This window comes from Aethalodelphis obliquidens, unplaced genomic scaffold, assembly GCF_003676395.1.
Source record: "Aethalodelphis obliquidens isolate GAN/ISIS:26980383/991018 unplaced genomic scaffold, ASM367639v1 scaffold73, whole genome shotgun sequence".
Taxonomy (NCBI): domain Eukaryota; kingdom Metazoa; phylum Chordata; class Mammalia; order Artiodactyla; family Delphinidae; genus Aethalodelphis; species Aethalodelphis obliquidens.
The window spans coordinates 3,477,355-3,495,450 of NW_020838017.1; the positions used below are offsets into that span (position 1 = coordinate 3,477,355).

The 18,096-nt window shown below is 43.0% G+C and overlaps 1 long non-coding RNA gene across 1 annotated transcript; it reads right to left on the reverse strand.

Moving 5' to 3' along the window:
• Positions 1–10,187: 10,187 nt before the first annotated feature.
• Positions 10,188–15,726, reverse strand: LOC113612180 (uncharacterized). Its single transcript, XR_003429764.1, has 3 exons — positions 15,681–15,726; positions 13,372–13,473; positions 10,188–11,519 (listed from the first exon to the last, which is right to left on the reverse strand). It is a non-coding gene; the product is annotated as an uncharacterized LOC113612180 (long non-coding RNA).
• Positions 15,727–18,096: the final 2,370 nt, after the last annotated feature.

Consider the following 18,096-nt stretch of genomic DNA (forward strand, 5'->3'; position numbering starts at 1 on the left):
GCTCCAGGTGCAGGAAAACCAGCCACGTTTTCCAGATGCCAACACCCACAGAGGCCAGCAGCTTAAAAGCTGGAAGCCCAAGTCAAGCCAGGTGTTTCTGGGTCCAGAGTCCTGACTCTGGAGAAACAAAGGGCAGTCAGTCTGCAGACAGCCTCTCTGGCTGTCGGGTCACTGGGCCACCCGACCCGGCTGAAAACGCCTCCATGACAAGCTGAAGGCAGAATTCAGCCCGCTCTGTGAGAGGAGGCAATTTCAGCAAGTGAATCAGAGGTGTCCATCAATAACCCCTTTCCTCTGGGCACGTCCTTGAGTTTCCGCAAACCCCATGTCTGAACCTGGAGGCTTGGCCAGGGATGCACACGAGGGTACCGCTTGTGCTCCGGCGCCCTCTTGTGGACGTCGGCTCTAATGGCAACTCTCAGCCCTTCTTCCCTGCGGAGCCCCGGGGGCTGCACTGGCCTTGGGCACCTGGCAGCCTGATTTCCTTCCCTTTCTCTCTCTTAGCACAATGAAGTGCCCTACCGATGGGGATATTTTCTCTCTCCAAGTTTCCCAGGGTACTATCCCACCCTACCGCACCCCACTGCTTTAAATTAAATAGCCCGGGACCTCCCAGGAGGTCAAGTGGCTAAGACTCCCCGCTTCCACTGCAGGTGGCACGGGTTTCATCCCTCGTCATGGAACTAAGATCCTACCTGCCACACGTCGTGGCCAAAAAAGAATAAATAAATAAATAGCCCCCTGAAGTCACTGATGTACTGGCCTTGAACTCAATCACCTCCCTTTTAATTCAGCTGACCTGGCTTTAGGTCAGTTTTTCCCACGCAGGGTTGTGTAAACAGAAGGAAGAGGATCAGATAGAAAGGGAAGACAAACGTTTTCGGATAACTTTCCAGAGAAAGAGAGGGCACAGGGATGAGCAAAGCCCGCCCAGCCTATATTCAGGCTTTTACAGGCTCCAGGTTCAGGAAGACCTACCACGTTTTCCAGATGCCAACACCCACAGAGGCCCACAGCTTAAAAGCTGTAGAAATATCTTTATCCTCATCACTTGCACTATGTTCTACATTTATAAACATACTCATAATTCTCTCATCCTTAAATATTTTTTAAATTTTATTATTATTTTGAAATATTATTTTGAAATATTTAATATTAAATATTTATTTTAATTTAATATTTAACTTTATATTTTATAAATAATATTAGCTAATTGATTAATATTTAATGAATTGAAGTTTTAATATTTCAATTTCAATAAATGTAAATATTTATGTATTTAATATTTAATTTAATATTTAACAGATAATTAATATTTAATGATTAATATTTAATTTGTTATTTAAATATCATTATTTTAAATTTTTATTATTATTTTAAATTTTTGTTAATTATTTTTAATTTTTGTTAGTTATTTGAAAAATCTGAAACCCTTTCTTTGGCTGTCCCTTCTGATTAAGCTGCAGTTCTGTATTAACCATCCCTTTTACATGGAACGTTTTCAAAAACTTTACTTGTTGTTTCCTTTTCCCATTCATTCTTCAGTGACTCTACCCACCAGACCCCCCAGACAAGAAACTCCAGTGGCCTCCGAACACCCAAAGCCAGGAGCTGGCTTCCTTCTTTGAATTCTCGAGACTGACTACTTCTCAGTTTTCCTGATTTTGTTTACTTTTTAGTTGTTGATTGTTAAACACTCATTTTCCTTAGCTTCCCCACTGCAAGGCATCAAATCTAATTTGATTCTCCTACTGCTTTAATCATTCTTTTTTTGTTTTTACGGTACGCGGGCCTCTAACTGCTGTGGCCTCTCCCGCTGTGGAGCACAGGCTCCGGACGCACAGGCTCAGTGGCCAGGGCTCACGGGCCCAGCCTCTCCGCGGCATGTGGGATCTTCCCAGACCGGGGCATAAACCCGTGTCCCCTGAATCGGCAGGCGGACTCTCAACCACTGCGCCACCAGGGAAGCCCCCTTTTTTGTTTTTAATAAATTTATTTATTTATTTTTGGCTGCCTTGGGTCTTCGTTGCTGTGCGTGGGCTTTTCTCTAGTTGCGGCGAACAGGGGCTACTCTTCGTTGCAGTGCGTGGGCTTCTCATTGCAGTGGCTTCTCTTATTGTGGAGCACAGGCTCTAGGCGCGTGGGCTCAGTAGTTGTTGCACACAGGCTTAGTTGCTACGCGGCATGCGGGATCTTCCTGGACCAGGGCTCAAACCCGTGTCCCCTGCATTGGCAAGCGGAGTCTTAACCACTAGGCCACCAGGGAAGCCCTGATCATTACTTTGGAGTCCCTTTAATTAAAAGTATCCTCTCCTTAAATCATTTTTTTCAAACTAGTGTTTTCTTACTTATATTCTCTTTTTTTTTTAATATTTATTTATTTGGCGGCGCCGGGTCTCAGTTGCAGCACACGGGATCTTCGTTGCAGCACGCGGGATCTTTTTTTTTTTTTTTTTAGCTGCGGCATGGGAATTCTTAGTTGCAGCATGTGGGACCTAGTTCCCTGACCAGGGATAGAACCTGGGCCCCCTGCATTGAGAGCACAGAGTCTTAGCCACTAGACAACCACAGAAGTCCCTTCTTCCTTCTGTTCTTTTCTTTCTTTCTTTTTTTTTTTTTTTGCGGTACGCGGGCCTCTCACTGTTGTGGCCTCTCCCATTGCGGAGCACAGGCTCCGGACGCGCAGGCTCAGCGGCCATGGCTCACGGGCCCAGCCGCTCCGCTGCATGTGGGATCCTCCCGGACCAGGGCACGAACCCGTGTGCCCTGCATCGGCAGGCGGACTCTCAACCACTGCTCCACCAGGGAAGCCCTGTTCTTTTCTTGCTCCTCCTGTGACCTTTTTGAGTCATCTTATGAAGGTTTTACAACTGTTCGTAGTCATTCATTTTATCCTTACCCGTGGGTACATGGGAAGATTGCATTTTCACTGCCCCTAAAGTTATTCCACATAGAAGCAATCACACATCCTATATATTCTACTATCTAAACTAAAAAAAAATTTTTTTCCTTTGAATTCCCAGTGAACCTACCAGTCATCCTGTCTCATCTATACTCCTGTGACACTGTGCCAGATGGTCTCTTTATACAAACTGTGCCCTTCCTGGATTCTATTCTCCACTTCACAGCCAGAATTCCCGTACTTACAACAATTCCTTTTGCCCTTCGAGTGAAATCCTTAACATCACGCAGAGGCTCTGGACTGATCCCCTCAGTCTGCTTTCCTCTCTCCCACACTCAAGTTCTCTGCTGCAGCCACTCTAACCTCTCTCATTTCCTTCAAAGTTCTGTGTTCCTTGACCTTCATCTCAGAATACTACCCATTCTGACATCTCAGACCCAGAAGTGCCCCTGACATTTTTTTCTTAGTTGAATTGCATGAATCCTTCACATCTCAGTCTAGACATCATACAAAAAACAAAAATATTTATGGATTGATTCTCTCATCCATTATTCCAGCTAAGACTTTCATCAGCTCCTATCCACATTGCTGAAATAGCCTCTACTCTCCTCTGTACCACTCTGTACCTTTTAACTACAGCGTCCTCTATGAAGATGCTAGTTGCCTGGGTGTGGAACATTACTAGATTTGATTTTCTAATTTTACCGTTTAGTTATTACTCTCTTTCTTGCTTGTCCCATTTAATTGTATCCTCTGATTTCAGCACATTATTTAACACAATAATTAGATAAATCATTAAGCTTTTGATTAATATACTGACTAATCACCATAGATCTCATTTACTGAAAATGCCAATCTTCAGTTGCAGTTGAGGAGTGTTTTATCAAGATATTGTTTCAATAGTTAAACATCATAGTTTCTTATAATGCATATCACAAACTTGGAAAATTCACTTTCTTGATAGCTTCACCAAAGTTTAGGTTTTTTTGCTAAAAATAGGTTATAAGTTACAACATCAGAGTGATGTTTTCTTGTCTTCTGGATGCGACCAAATCACAGTTTAGTGTCATTAAACTGTGGGACGAAGTGAGAGAGTGGCATGGACATATATACACTACCAAATGTAAAATAGATAGCTAGTGAGAAGCAGCCGCATAGCACAGGGAGATCAGCTCGGTGCTTTGTGACCACCTAGAGGGGTGGGATAGGGAGGGTGGGAGGAGATGCAAGAGGGAGGAGATATGGGGATATAGGTTTATGTATAGCTGTTTCACTTTGTTATACAGCAGAATCTAACACACCATTGTAAAGCAATTATACACCAATAAAGATGTTTTAAAAAAAAAAGTATATTGAATTTTACGCAACTTACTTTACAGGCAAAAATTGTGAACTTAGCTCCTTTTCAATGGATACAAAATCTAATAGCAAACTACCCAAAAGGATGGATAATTTATATTGCTTCTTTCAACAAAAGAAACAATAAAACTATGACTTATGAGAACAAGACTACATTGAGAAATTAAAATAAATGAAACACTGGGAACCAATGAAAACAACACTAAATATAGTCAGAAAAATAGAAAACATATCAAATTTATACCTCTGTAATTAAATAAATATTTATATAGTAGGGAAAAAACACTTCAGCAGAAAATTCTTAATTAGAAAGCACAATGTTTTGTAAAATAAATACATGATGATGGTTCATCTTAGATACACAAATAAACATTTTAAATCAGGCTAGTAAGTCTTGTCCAAATATAGAGAAATATTTTTGACATCTAAAAGCATTAGGATTGTTGCCTAAGACTTCACTCAAGTGGGATCTAAGTGAAACTTTCTCCTGGTGTCTAATTTATCAAATTCAAGTTCTTAAGGTATTTATTTCAGAAGTAGATTTCATCCTACTTTAAAGATTTCTGCCCTTCATTAACTTCAGATATCAGTCTACTTGCAGTCTCAGGGATATAAATATAAAACATATTGACATCCCTGTGGTTTTGGATAGCTATTAATGTTTTTTCTGTTTGGTTAGAATTAATTTGTTTATTTTCAACTTGGCATGAAATCAAATAACTTTGTCTTGTTTCTATGTCTTTTATAAAGTTGATTAAGGACAATTAAACTAATAGTTAAATTGCAAGAATATATATGACCATAAAGAATGGCAAAAGCATTACTTTAAAATTGATTCTTTTGGACTTCACTGGTGGCGCAGGGGTTAAGAATCCACCTGCCAACACTGGGGACATGGGTTCAAGCCCTGTTCCAGGAAGATCCCACATGCCGCGGAGCAACTAAGCCCATGCGCCACAACTACTGAGCCTGCGTTCTAGAGCCCATGAGCCACAACTACTGAGTCCACATGCCACAACTACTGAAGCCCGCGTGCCTAGAGCCTGTGCTCCATGACAAGAGAAGCCACCGCAATGAGAAGCCCACGTGCCGCAACAAAGAGTAGCCCCTGATCGCTGCAACTAGAGAAATCCCGCGCGCAGCAACAAAGACACGGTGCGGCCAAAAATAAATAAATAAATTTATTAAAATAATTATAAAATTAAATTGATTCTTTTTAAGAATTTTGTAGTGATAAAAAAGAAGAGATAACGTTGCAGGTCATATATTACTATCCTTGTAAAAGTTGTGAGAAACCATGAATGAGTAATTCTACATTTATTAGCTAATGGTATGGTACAACCACTTATCAAAATAAAAATGAGGTCCATATACATACAAAGTCAACTCTTTATCATAAGTATCACTAGAAACTATAGAGCCCCACATGAACTCTTGAGGGTAGTAAGGCTCTTTAAACAACATTTTAAGTGCCTAGCTATTACAAACCCATTTGATACTCATTTTAATTGCCATGACGCTAATGAATATACTCTGTATTCAAACTGATGTCTCAAGTTCTACTACAGCAGTTCCAATATAATTCAGCCTTAGTTAAGAACGAGTATTAAAATTGCAGGGCTTCCCTGGTGGCGCAGTGGTTGGGAGTCCATGTGCCAATGCAGGGGACACGGGTTTGATCCCCGGTCTGGGGGAATCCCACATGCTGCAGAGCAGCTAGGCCCATGCACCACAACTGCTGGGCCTGTGCTCTGGAGCCCACGAACCACAACTACTGAAGCCCATGTGCCTGGAGCCCATGCTCCGCAATGGGAGAGGCCACTGCAATGAGAAGCCTGGGTGCCGCTGCGAGGAATGACCCCCATTCGCCGCAACCAGAGAAAAGCCCACGTGCAGCAAGAAAGACCCAACACGACCAAAAATTTAAAAAAAGAAAAAATTTCCATTTTACCAGGAAGGAGGGAAAAAACTAATTAGAGCAAACATCAGCTCCTTGAAACAGCAAATTAAAGATTTATATTAAATCATGTTTTCTCACTTAGACATGTACAGAATACAATAATACAGGAAAACTTGCTATATCAACCACTCCTTTTCCTTGCCTCAGCTGTGCTACTGATTAATTAGCCTGCAAAATAGAAATTGGGATGCGAAAAATGACTCAGAAGGGGAGGCTGAAATTCACTTTACAATATTTAGTCTATGAAAAGGATTTTTAAAATACCACCACGCCAATATATTTTAGCTGAAGGAACAGGTAGTTATATATGCCATTTTACGGCAATTGGTCAGACAAGTTCTAATGTTCCCTTTAATCCTCTCCCACATGGAGGACTGACACCTGAAAATCCAACATGAGAGACCTCATGCCATAAATTCAAGATGGTATTTTTCAATGTATGGGTCACAGAATGACGCCTGGATGTTTGTTAAAAGCAAATATTCCTGGGAATTCCCTGGAGGTCCAGTGGTTAGGACTCTGCGCTCTCACTGCCGAGGGCCCGGGTTCAATCCCTGGTTGGAGAAATAAGATCCCACAAGCCACGCAGCATCGCCAAAAAAAAAAAAAAAGCAAACATTTCCGTGCCTCAACCAAGTTCTACCAAGTCAAAATCACGGGAATCAGCATTGCGACGAGCAACCTGAAAATTCTGACATATACACTTGTTTAAAAACAACTGCCTGGGACTTGCTTGGTAATCCAGTGGTTAAGACTCCACACTCCCAATGCAGGGGGCCTGGGTTCCATCTTGGTCAGGGAACTAGATCCCGCATGCCACAACAAAGATCTTGTGTGCTGCAACTAAGACCCAGTGCAGCCAAATAAATAAATTAAAAAAAACAACTGTCTGAAGTTTGGATGAGGTAATATTTAAAGCTATATATTTTTCATTTCATTCCAGTCAGCAAACATTTATTAAGTACGGATCCTATGTGAGTGAAAATTTGATACATGGAGGGTGTCCCAAAAGGCAAGAAGCATATGATAAACTTATTTTCAAGGTACAGTTTATTAAGTACAATGATAATCTGCAAATGTCTGGAAACACAAAAAAGTGTGCTTATTGTGCAGATTAACAGTTCACTCTTTTCTTTTTTTGATTTATTTTATTTATTTATTTTTGGCTGTGTGGGGTCTTGGTTGCTGCGCGCCGTCTTTCTCTAGTTGCGGCAAGCGGGAGCTACTCTTCGTTGCAGTGAATGGGCTTCTCATTGCAGTGGCTTCTCTTGTTGTGGAGCACGGGCTCTAGGTGCACGGGCTTCAGTAGTTGTGGCACACGGGCTCAGTAGTTGTGGTTCGCGGGCTTAGTAGTCGTGGCTTGTGGGCTCTAGAGTGCAGGCTCAGTAGTTGTGGCGCGTGGGCTTTGTTGCTCTGTGGCATGTGGGATCTTCCTGGACCAGGGCTCGAACCAGTGTCCCCTGCATTGGCAGGAGGATTCTTAACGATTGTGCCACCAGGGAAGCCCTAACAGTTCACTCTTTATTTTTTTACAGCTTTATTGGAGTATAATTGCTTTACAGTGATGTGTTAGTTTCTGCTTTATAACAAAGTGAATCAGTTATACATATACATATGTTCCCATATCTCTTCCCTCTTGCGTCTCCCTCCCTCCCACTCTCCCTATCCCACCCCTCTAGGTGGTCACAAAGCTCTGAGCTGATCTCCCTGTGCTATGCAGCTGCTCCCCACTAGCTATCTATTTTACGTTTGGTAGTGTATATATGTCCATGCCACTCTCTCACTTTGTCACAGCTTACCCTTCTGCCTCCCCATATCCTCGAGTCCATTCTCTAGTAGGTCTGTGTCTTTATTCCTGTCTTACCCCTAGGTTCTTCATGACATTTTTTTTCTTAAATTCCATATATATGTGTTAGCATATGGTATTTGTCTTTCTCTTTCTGACTTACTTCACTCTGTATGACAGACTCTAGGTCCATCCACCTCATTACAAATAGCTCAATTTCGTTCCTTTTTATGGCTGAGTAATATTCCATGGTATATATGTGCCACATCTTCTTTATCCATTCATCTGTTGATGGACACTTAGGTTGCTTCCATTTCCTAGCTATTGTAAATAGAGCTGCAATAAACATTTTGGTATATGACTCATTTTGAATTACGGTTTTCTCAGGGTATATGCCCAGTAGTGGGATTGCTGGGTCATACGGTAGTTCTATTTGTAGTTTTTTAAGGAACCCTAACAGTTCACTCTTGATTTCAGTCTAGTAGTTCATCCTCTGAAAAGGTGTCTGGAGGTTGAAGTGTGTTTAGCTTATTAGAAAATGTAACAGAAGTATTGGTTAAAATCAAATTTACCCTATGTTTTCTCATGGTTTGGACATCCTGTGTTTTCAAGAGGAGGCTAATAAGTGTGTGAGGTTTCTTGGTGGCTGGGGGAAGGTACAGAAGGTACCAATGAGGGAAGGGAAAAAATGAACTACAAGACCAGAGGCACTAAAGGCAAACGGTTTCTCTTACCTCCAACCAAATTCTCCTGGTGCCTGAACTGTGAGTTAAACTTATCAATATTTGGAAGCTACATTGTATTTTTTTAACCACCAGAGCAAAATTCAAACAGTAAAAGATGACTTTGAAGTTTAATAGGAGAATGGAAGAAAATAAAGCTGATGGTGCCAAGTTATTTTTCTGGTCAGCAATTTTACCTCACCCCATCCCCTCCAGGAGTGGAGACTGATTGACTGAAATCTTTAGAGTGAGCTTGGACAGGAAGTACTCACTCATGAAACTGAGTGCAGGCAAGCTGCTGGGATTCATTAACTGTGCCTAGATTTTCTATAAACCTTGGTTGATTTTTCCTGGCAGTGAAAACAGGATCCAATTTAAAAAAAAAAAAGATTGTGATAAGTGAAGGCGGACAGAAAAATGGTTGCAGGGACCTCAACGGATTTTCATTGTACATAGCCATGGTTCTCAGAGTGGTCTCTAGACCAGCTATTTCATCACTACCTGGGGACTCATTGTACTAGTCTGCTCTGGCTACTATTACAAAAGACCACTGGTTGGGTGGATAAAATAACATGTTTGTTTCCTTAACAGAGCTGGAGGCTGGAAGTCCAAGATCCAGGTGCTGGCCTGTTTGGTTTCTGGTGAGAGCTCTCTTCCTGGCTCTTCCTCTTTTTATAAGCCACCCATCCAATCAGATTAGGAACCCAGCCTTATGACCTCATTTAACCTTCATTATCTCCTAAAAGCCCTATTTCAAATAGGGTCACACTGGGGAGGAGAACATATGAATTGTGGGGCCAGAATTCAGTCCATAGCATGTGTAACACATGAAAACTCTGGAGCCCTGCCTCAGACCTACTGAATCTGAAATTCAGGAAATGGAGCCCTGCAGTTTGTGTCTTATTAATCTCTCCAAGTTATTCGCATGCACACTAAAGCCTGAGAAGCATGGGCCTTCTGGGAAAATTCCAGCATCTCATTTCGTTTCCTCCAGAGTTTCTCTCATTTTTACTTTTCAACCTTATTTCTTACTGCTCTTTGACATGAACTCTGCTTCTGCTAAACTCCTTCTCACTGTGGCCTGAAGGATCATTCGTATTCTGCCTTTCAGACTCTTGTTTCCTCTTTCCATGACCTTGAATTGTCTTTCGACCTCTTTAACGAAGCACCTCTTTAACATCCCGGCCACAGTCATGTCTTCTTTCTCCAGATAGCATAAGCACCACTTGTCTGAACCAATCATTTTCCTATTTTACAGATTTTACTTTCTTAGAGTTCATAGGTTACACTTGTTTGTAATTTTAGCACAAGGCTTTGCACATAAAAAGTACTTAAGGGCTTCCCTGGTGGCGCAGTGGTTGAGAGTCCGCCTGCTGATGCAGGGGACGTGGGTTCGTGCCCCGGTCCAGGAAGATCCCACATGCCGCGGAGCGGCTGGGCCCGTGAGCCATGGCCGCTGAGCCTGCGCGTCCAGAGCCTGTGCTCCGCAACGGGAGAGACCACAACAGTGAGAGGCCCGCGTACCGCAAAAAAAAAGTACTTAAATCTTCAAAATATTATAGACTGTCCCGCTTATAACTCTTCTCTGTAAGCGACTCCCTACAACACTGGCTCCAATACAACACTGATTTGGGGCATCAAACAGCCCATTGGTCTCTGACATAATGCTACTTCCGAAGTTGCTTACTATTAAAAAGTAATCAATATATTATTTGCTATTTATTAAGTCCTTAAGTGCATCAAGCCCTATAATAAGCACTTAGTACAGTACCTCATTCAATTCTCACAATCACCCTGAAATAGGCATTATGATCCTTATCTGACTGAAAAAGACACTGGAAACTGAGGCAGAGAGTTCAAGCAACTCCCCCAAAGTCACATACCCAAGGAGCAGCAAGGCTGAAAAATGTGAACCTATGTTTCTCTGACTCAGAGCATATGCATTATTTCCACTGTGTTATACTAGAGACAGAGAGATTTAGTTTTCTGTCATCGCATTGAATTTACTGCCAAGAACCCCAGAGGTATAGGTCTTGTATTAAAGATAATTCCAGGATACCCTTTGTAAACTCTCTATTTTCTACATTCGTAGCATACACACACACAAACACACATCCTGAAGCACTGCTAAAAGTAAGCCATCATGAAAAAAAAATTGGGGGAGGACTTCTTGACCAACAGATACTGTTAAATGACTACAGACAACAAAGAGCTCTCAATTCCGTCGCTATTCTATATGCTATTTACCAGCGGACAGACTTTGGAATTCTTTCATCTTTACATTGAAGACAACTGAAGAACTCAAAGGGAACTACTTGAAAGCTCACAAGGAGCTCTGATAAACTTTTGCCCAAAGCTACTACTGATAATTAAACACTAGAAGCACACACACACACATATATGCATAGAAAATTGAAAAAAATCTATAAAAACAATGGAAATTTTTTTTCCAATGGTAAGTTCTTAGCTTCCTTCCCCAGAAAACAGACCAAGGGGTTGTACTTCACTTTCACAGCTACCAGCACTTTGAAGACTGGCCTATTAAGAGAATAAGTCACACCTGCTGGATTGTTTCCATCATTCCAACCACCAGCTGAGATAGCAATGAACAGTAACCCTGCCGTGCTCAGCCTACCTGGGGGGTTCCACAACCTCGACATCTTGCAGAAACAGGTGACATCCTGCCCACATGGAGGTGCTGAAAATGAGCTGAGTATCTTTCTGGGTTGTAGCACACCACCACCGTCTGTGTCTGCAAATCGTAAGACACGATGGTCCATACTTTGTCCTCTGTGGGGAGAAAAATGCCGCGACGATGGGTCATTAGTATGCAACTGCATCTTCAAATGTCAGAAAATAAGTGAGCTACACTTTCACTGGTGTTTTCCCTGAACTGCTGTAGAATAGTTAAGGACAGTAACTCTTCAAGTAACCCCTACCGTTTTCTCACACCGAAGTTCTGTTTATATAGACAAAGTAGAAAAGTCATATTGTTTATTAAAAACAAACACAAGATCTGGCGGATGCTCTAACATCCACAGCATTGAATGTGAGGCCCATTGTGTTGCAATGCCTTCCGACGCTGGAACCCCTCACCCCTCCCGTAGAACAGGACCTGCTCCTTCCTAAATGAACTATGTGCTCTCCAGCCTCTGGATCTTTGTACATGCTCTTTGCTCTAACCGGAATATGCATCCTCACCTTGTCAACAACTGTTCTTTTCACCCTGACCTTTCAGATAAAATTAGACACTGCATGCTCTGTTATTGAAATGTTCTACACATGTGGGATGATGCAGATAATTATCTTGGTGTTTTGGACCCTGAAAATTTCAATGTGTGAAAAGAAGCAGATATAAGACTGATGAGGTCGAATTAAAATCCTACATAGTTCTGCATTTGAATTAGAAGTATCACTGTAAACGCTTGATGATGTTATCTTTTAAAAATACAGATATAGGGCTTCCCTGGTGGTGCAGTGGTTGAGAGTCCGCCTGCCGATGCAGGGGACACGGGTTCGTGCCCCAATCCGGAAAGATCCCACATGCCGCAGAGCGGCTGGGCCTGTGAGCCATGGCCACTGAGCCTGCGTGTCCGGAACCTGTGCTCTGCAATGGGAGAGGCCACAATAGTGACAGGCCCGCATACCGCAAAAATAAAATAAAATAAAAATAAAAATACAGATATAGGTCCTAGCTCTGTCCACTGAAAAAGTCCCCAAACAAGGACCAACCTCTGGCACCAGATTGTTATCACTCCATACCATTTCCCTTTAAGAGAAAACTAGGTTCCTGGAGAAATGGTTGATTCCAGGGCTGGAAAGGGATAAGAGGAGCCTGAAACATATTGTCACATCAGAAACAAATAAACTACTGGAGACAGAAGGCTGTTCCAAAACCCCCAGGGCCAAAGAAGGATGATTTTAATTAACATCAATCAGAATTTCCTGTAATGAATTAAAATACATCAAGGAGGGCTTCCCTGGTGGCGCAGTGGTTAAGAGTCCGCCTGCCAATGCAGGGGACCCGGGTTCGTGCCCCGGTCCGGGAAGACCCACATGCCACAGAGCGGCTGGGCCCATGAGCCATGGCCACTGAGCCTGTGTGTCCGGAGCCTGTGCTCCGCAACGGGAGAGGCCACAACAGTGAGAGGCCTGCGTACCGAAAGAAAAAAAAAATACATCAAGGATATTTAATTCTATGAGTTCACTGAAAATAAAAGAAATGTTTAACTTCGTAAGATGCTAGGCAACTAACACATTATTTTGAATACCAGTAAATGAAGGCAAAAATTCAGCATTTAGTCTACATTACCTATATGAACTGTAATATAACTAAATACTCCCTTTATGGAAATATTTCAGCTCATAAATGAAGGTAAATGATAAGTTAGAGTGTCATCATTTTGTAACTGTTACCGAGTCCAAGCTCCCCTGCTCGCCACATGACAGGCCAATAAATCAAAGAGTAGGTGTTGAGGTAGGGAATACTTTATTTGGAAAGCCAGCAGGCCTTGTAGATGACAGACTAAAGTTTCAAAATTACCATCTTCTCCGGGTTTGGATGTCAGTTTCTTTTATAGCACAGAGAGGGGGAGGCAATGAGGAAGTAAAGTAAAAAGGCCATAAGATTTGTAAATATCACCTGGAATGGCCAGCCTGGGGGAGGTGATGTGTTAATTTCTTGATGTGTTAATTTCTCGTTCCTTGCAGCCATCCGCAGGTGGAACAGGGTCCGGATGTTTCCCTGAACAAAGGTACTTTGGTTTAACATTCAGGCAGAGGGGCAGGGTTCCCCGAGGCAGGCCATTATGTGTACACAGTATCCTTTTACTGAACAAAAGCAGCGCAAAGCAAAGGTTAAAGTAAAAGAAACAGATCCAACATGTAGTCAGATTTGGCTCTTTCCTGTTACAATTCCCCACTGTCAATGTCCATTTCACAGTCTTGTGGAAAAAGGGGTGACGACCCAGAAAAAGAGCTCCCAGAGAATTTGGCTTTGAAGGCCAGTGAGGCTTAATTTCAGGAGTCCCAGAGGGTTGGGGGAAACAGACTTCCCTCTCAATGGGCACACACAAAAATCTCACAGGCTCTGGGATGGAGGGAAGAAGCAGTAATATGATAGGAACATGGGTCAGACCTACTTGCTGATCTTGGAGAGTCTCCCAGAGAGGCAGGAGGCAACTACAGCTCACCCTGGGGACACAGACACTGACTACAGCAATTTTAGGGAGCTTGTTCTACCACATGGACACTGGTGCTGACAAATGCCACTTTGGAATCCTCCTTCTAGCTTATAGCCCCAATACCCAGCCCTGCCCAGACCAAACAGCATATAGGTGCCAGTGCTGGGACGCCTCAGGACAGGCAACTAACACGGCATGGACACAGCCTCACACACTGGCAGGAAGACTGCCTTATGACCCTGGGAGTCCACAACCATCCCTGGACATGATCCTGTCCAACAGAGGGCCCAGGACCCGGCCCCATACTCCAGTGCACAGGCACTAAATCCAACTCGAGACCCTCGGGGCCCTCTAGCCAGAGAACCTGGGACCCAGCTCCAACCAACAGTGGGCAGGCACCATCCCCAGAATCCACGGGCTTGAGCCACACACTCTAGGGAACCTGCTCTAGCCTCAGGACCAGCTTCCCTAGTGGATGGACACCAGCCATAAGAAAACCACAGCCCTGCCGTCTATGGATCTGGCCCACCCACCAGGAGGCCAGATCATGCCCTGGGACTGGCTGGGCCCCAGCGCCAGCCACCAGCAAGCCTGCTCTAGCCTCAGGCCCAGCTTCACCCACCAGTGGGCAGACACCAGCTGCAAGAAAACTATAGCCCCACGGCCTACAGACGCAGCCTGCCCACTAGCAGGCCAGATCCTTCCCTGGAGACCAGCTGGGCCCTGGCCCCAACCATTAGCAGTCCAACAGAAGGATCGAGACACCCTGGGCCCTGCAGCCAACTGTGTGAGAAAGCAGCCTCACCCACCAATGATAAAACACAAGTTCTGGGACCCCTGGGACCTGCAACCAGACTCCAGGACCTGGCTTCACCCACAGTGGTTGGGCAACAGCCCTGAGATTTCCTGGACGCTGACTCCACCCACCAGTAAGGCAGCACTAGTCCCCCCACCCCGGGTTTCTGCAGTAAGCCACCGCCTGACACAGTTAACAACCCATAGCTAGCCAGAAGCCTCTGCACAAGGCAGGACTCAGCAACCAACAAGTCCAGGGGCAAAGCAAGCCTACCAGACCACCCATATGATGAGCCTACCATGACAGGAAGACCCACGCAGCCCTCACAGGGGAATCCTCTAGAGCATAAAGCTCTGGTGATGAGAGGGGAGTGCACTACTGGGACACACAGGATGTCTCCTGCAAAAGGCCACTTCTCCAATGTTAGGAAACAAACATAACCAATCTATAAGATACATAAAAATATAAACAGCAAATGAGGCAAAATGAGGCGACAGAGGAAGCTGCTCCAAACAAAGGAACAAAATAAAACCCCAAAAGGAGAACTAAGTAAAGTGGAAATAAGTAATCTACCCAAGAAAGAGTTCAGGGTAGTGATGATAAAGATGACCAAAGAACTCGGGGGAGGAATGGATGCACAGATGAGTCAGACATTTTTAACAAAAATTTAGAAAATATAAAGAACAATCAGAGGTGAACAATAAGATAACTGAAATGAAAAACACCCTAGAAGGAATCAACTGTAGACTAAATGATACAAAGGAATGTATCAGTGAGCTGAAAGACAGAGTAATTGAAACCACTCATACTGAAAAGAAAAAAGGAAGGAAAAGAAATGAGAACAGTTTAAGAGACCTCTGTAAGAACATCAAGCACACTAATATTTGCATTATAGGGGATGCAGAAGAAGAAGAGAGAGAAAAGGAGGCTGAGAACATAACTGAAGACATAATACATGAAGACTTCCCTAACCTGGGATAGGAAACAGACATCCAAGTTCAGGAAGTGCAGAATGTCCCATACAGGATTACCCACAGAGGAAGACATGAAGACACATTGTATATTATTTTTTTTAATATTTATTTATTTGGCTGCATCAGGTCTTAGTTGCGGCCCACAGGGTCTTCATTGCAGTGTGTGGGCTTCTCTCTAGTTGTGGCACACAGGCTCCAGAGTGCACAGGCTCAGTAGTTGTGGTGCACAGGCTTAGTTGCCCTGTGGCATGTGGGATCTTAGTTCCCCGACCAGGGATCAAACCCACGTCCCTTGCATTGGAAGATGGATTCTTAACCACTGGACCACCAGCGAAGTCCCCACATTGTATATAAAAATGGCAAAAATTAAAGAGAGAATGTTAAAAGTAGCAAGGGAAAAGTAACACAGTACTTACAAGGGAACTCCCATTAAGGCTCTCAGCTGACTTTTCAGCATAAACTCTGCAGGTCAGAAGGGAGAGGCATGGGCTTCCCTGGTGGCACAGTGGTTAAGAATCCACCTGCCAGTGCAGGGGTCACAGGTTCAAGCCCTGGTCCAGGAAGATCCCACATGCTGAGGAGCAACTAAGTCCATGCACCACAACTACTGAGCCTGTGCTCTAGAGCCCACGAGCCACAACTACTGAAGCCCATGTGCCACAACTACTGAAGATGTGCCTAGAGCCTGTGCTCTGCAACAAGAGAAGCCATGGCAATGAGAAGCCCATGCACTGCAACAAAGAGTAGTGGCCCCTGCTTGTCACAACTAGAGAAAGCCCTCATGCAGCAATGAAGACCCAGCCCAGCCAAAAATAAATAAATAGAAAAGGAAAAAAAAAAAAAGAAGGGAGTGGCACAACATATTCAAAGTGATGAAAGGGAAAAAAAAACCTACAACCAAGTATACTTTAACCAGCAAGGTTCTTGATCAGATTGATAGATCAAAAGCTTCACAGACAAGTAGAAACTCAAAGAGTTCAGAACCACCAAACCTCCTTTATAAGAAATGCTAAAGGAAATTATCTAAGCAAAAACGAAAAGGCCACAACTAGAAACATGAAAATTATGAGAAGAAAAAAGCTCATTGTTAAAGGAAAACATATAGTAAAGGTAGAAAATCATCCATGCACAAATCTAGTAGGAAAGTTACATTTTCAAATGTAGTGAAATCATCTATATTGACAATAAACAGTTAAGGGATACACAGAACAATTAGATGTAAAATGTGGTATCAAGACAGTAATCATGAGAGGCTAGAACAAAGGCAGGCTTGTGAAAATGCATTTGAAATTACGAGATCAGCAATGTAAAATAATCATAGATACAGATATATAGATTGCTATATATAAGCCTTATGATAACCACAAACCAAAAATCTATAATAGACACACACACACAAAAGTAAAAGGAATCCAAACATAACACTAAAGATAGCCATTAAATCACAGGAGAAGAGAACAAAAAGAAGGAACAAAAAAGACCTAGAAAACAATCCCCAAACAATTAACAAAATGGCAATAAGAACATACATAGTCCATTGATGGACTAAATGTTCCAATCAAAAGACACAGAGTGGCTGAATGGATACAAAAATAATACCTGTATGTATGCTGGCTGCAAGAGACACACTTCAGATCTAAAGACATAACACTGACTGAAAGTGGAGGGATGGAAAAGGTATTCCATACAAATGGAAATCAAAAGAAAGCCACAGGGCTTCCCTGGTGGTGCAGTGGTTAAGAGTCCGCCTGCCGATGCAGGGGACACAGGTTCGTGCCCCGGTCTGGGAGGATCCCACGTGCCATGGAGCGGCTGGGCCCGTGAACCATGGCTGCTGAGCCTGCGCACCTGGAGCCTGTGCTCCGCAATGGGAGGGGCTGCAGCGGCGAGAGGCCCACGTACCACAGGGAAAAAAAAAAAAAGAAAGCCACAGTAGCAATACTTATATCAGACAAATTATCCTTTAAAATAAAGATTGTTAAAACAAACAAAGAAAGACACTACATAATGATCAAGGGATCAATCCAAGAAGAAGTTATAACAATTGTAAGTATTTATGCACTTAACATAGGAGCACCTAAATACATAAAGCAAATATTAACTGACATAAAGGGAGAAATTGACAGTAACACAATAAAAGCAGGGAATTTTAAAACCCCACTTATAACAATGGACAGGTCGTCCAGACTGGCCTTAAGTAACACATTAGACCAGATGGAGACGATATATATATGGCACATTCCATCCAAAAGCAACAGAATACACTTATACACTTCCTTTTCAAGTGCACATGGAAATTTCTCCAGGATAGATCACATGCTAGGCCTCAAAACAACCCTCAGTAAATTTAAGTAAATTGAAATCATATCAAGTATCTAAACACAATGCTAGGAGACTACAAATCAACTACAAGA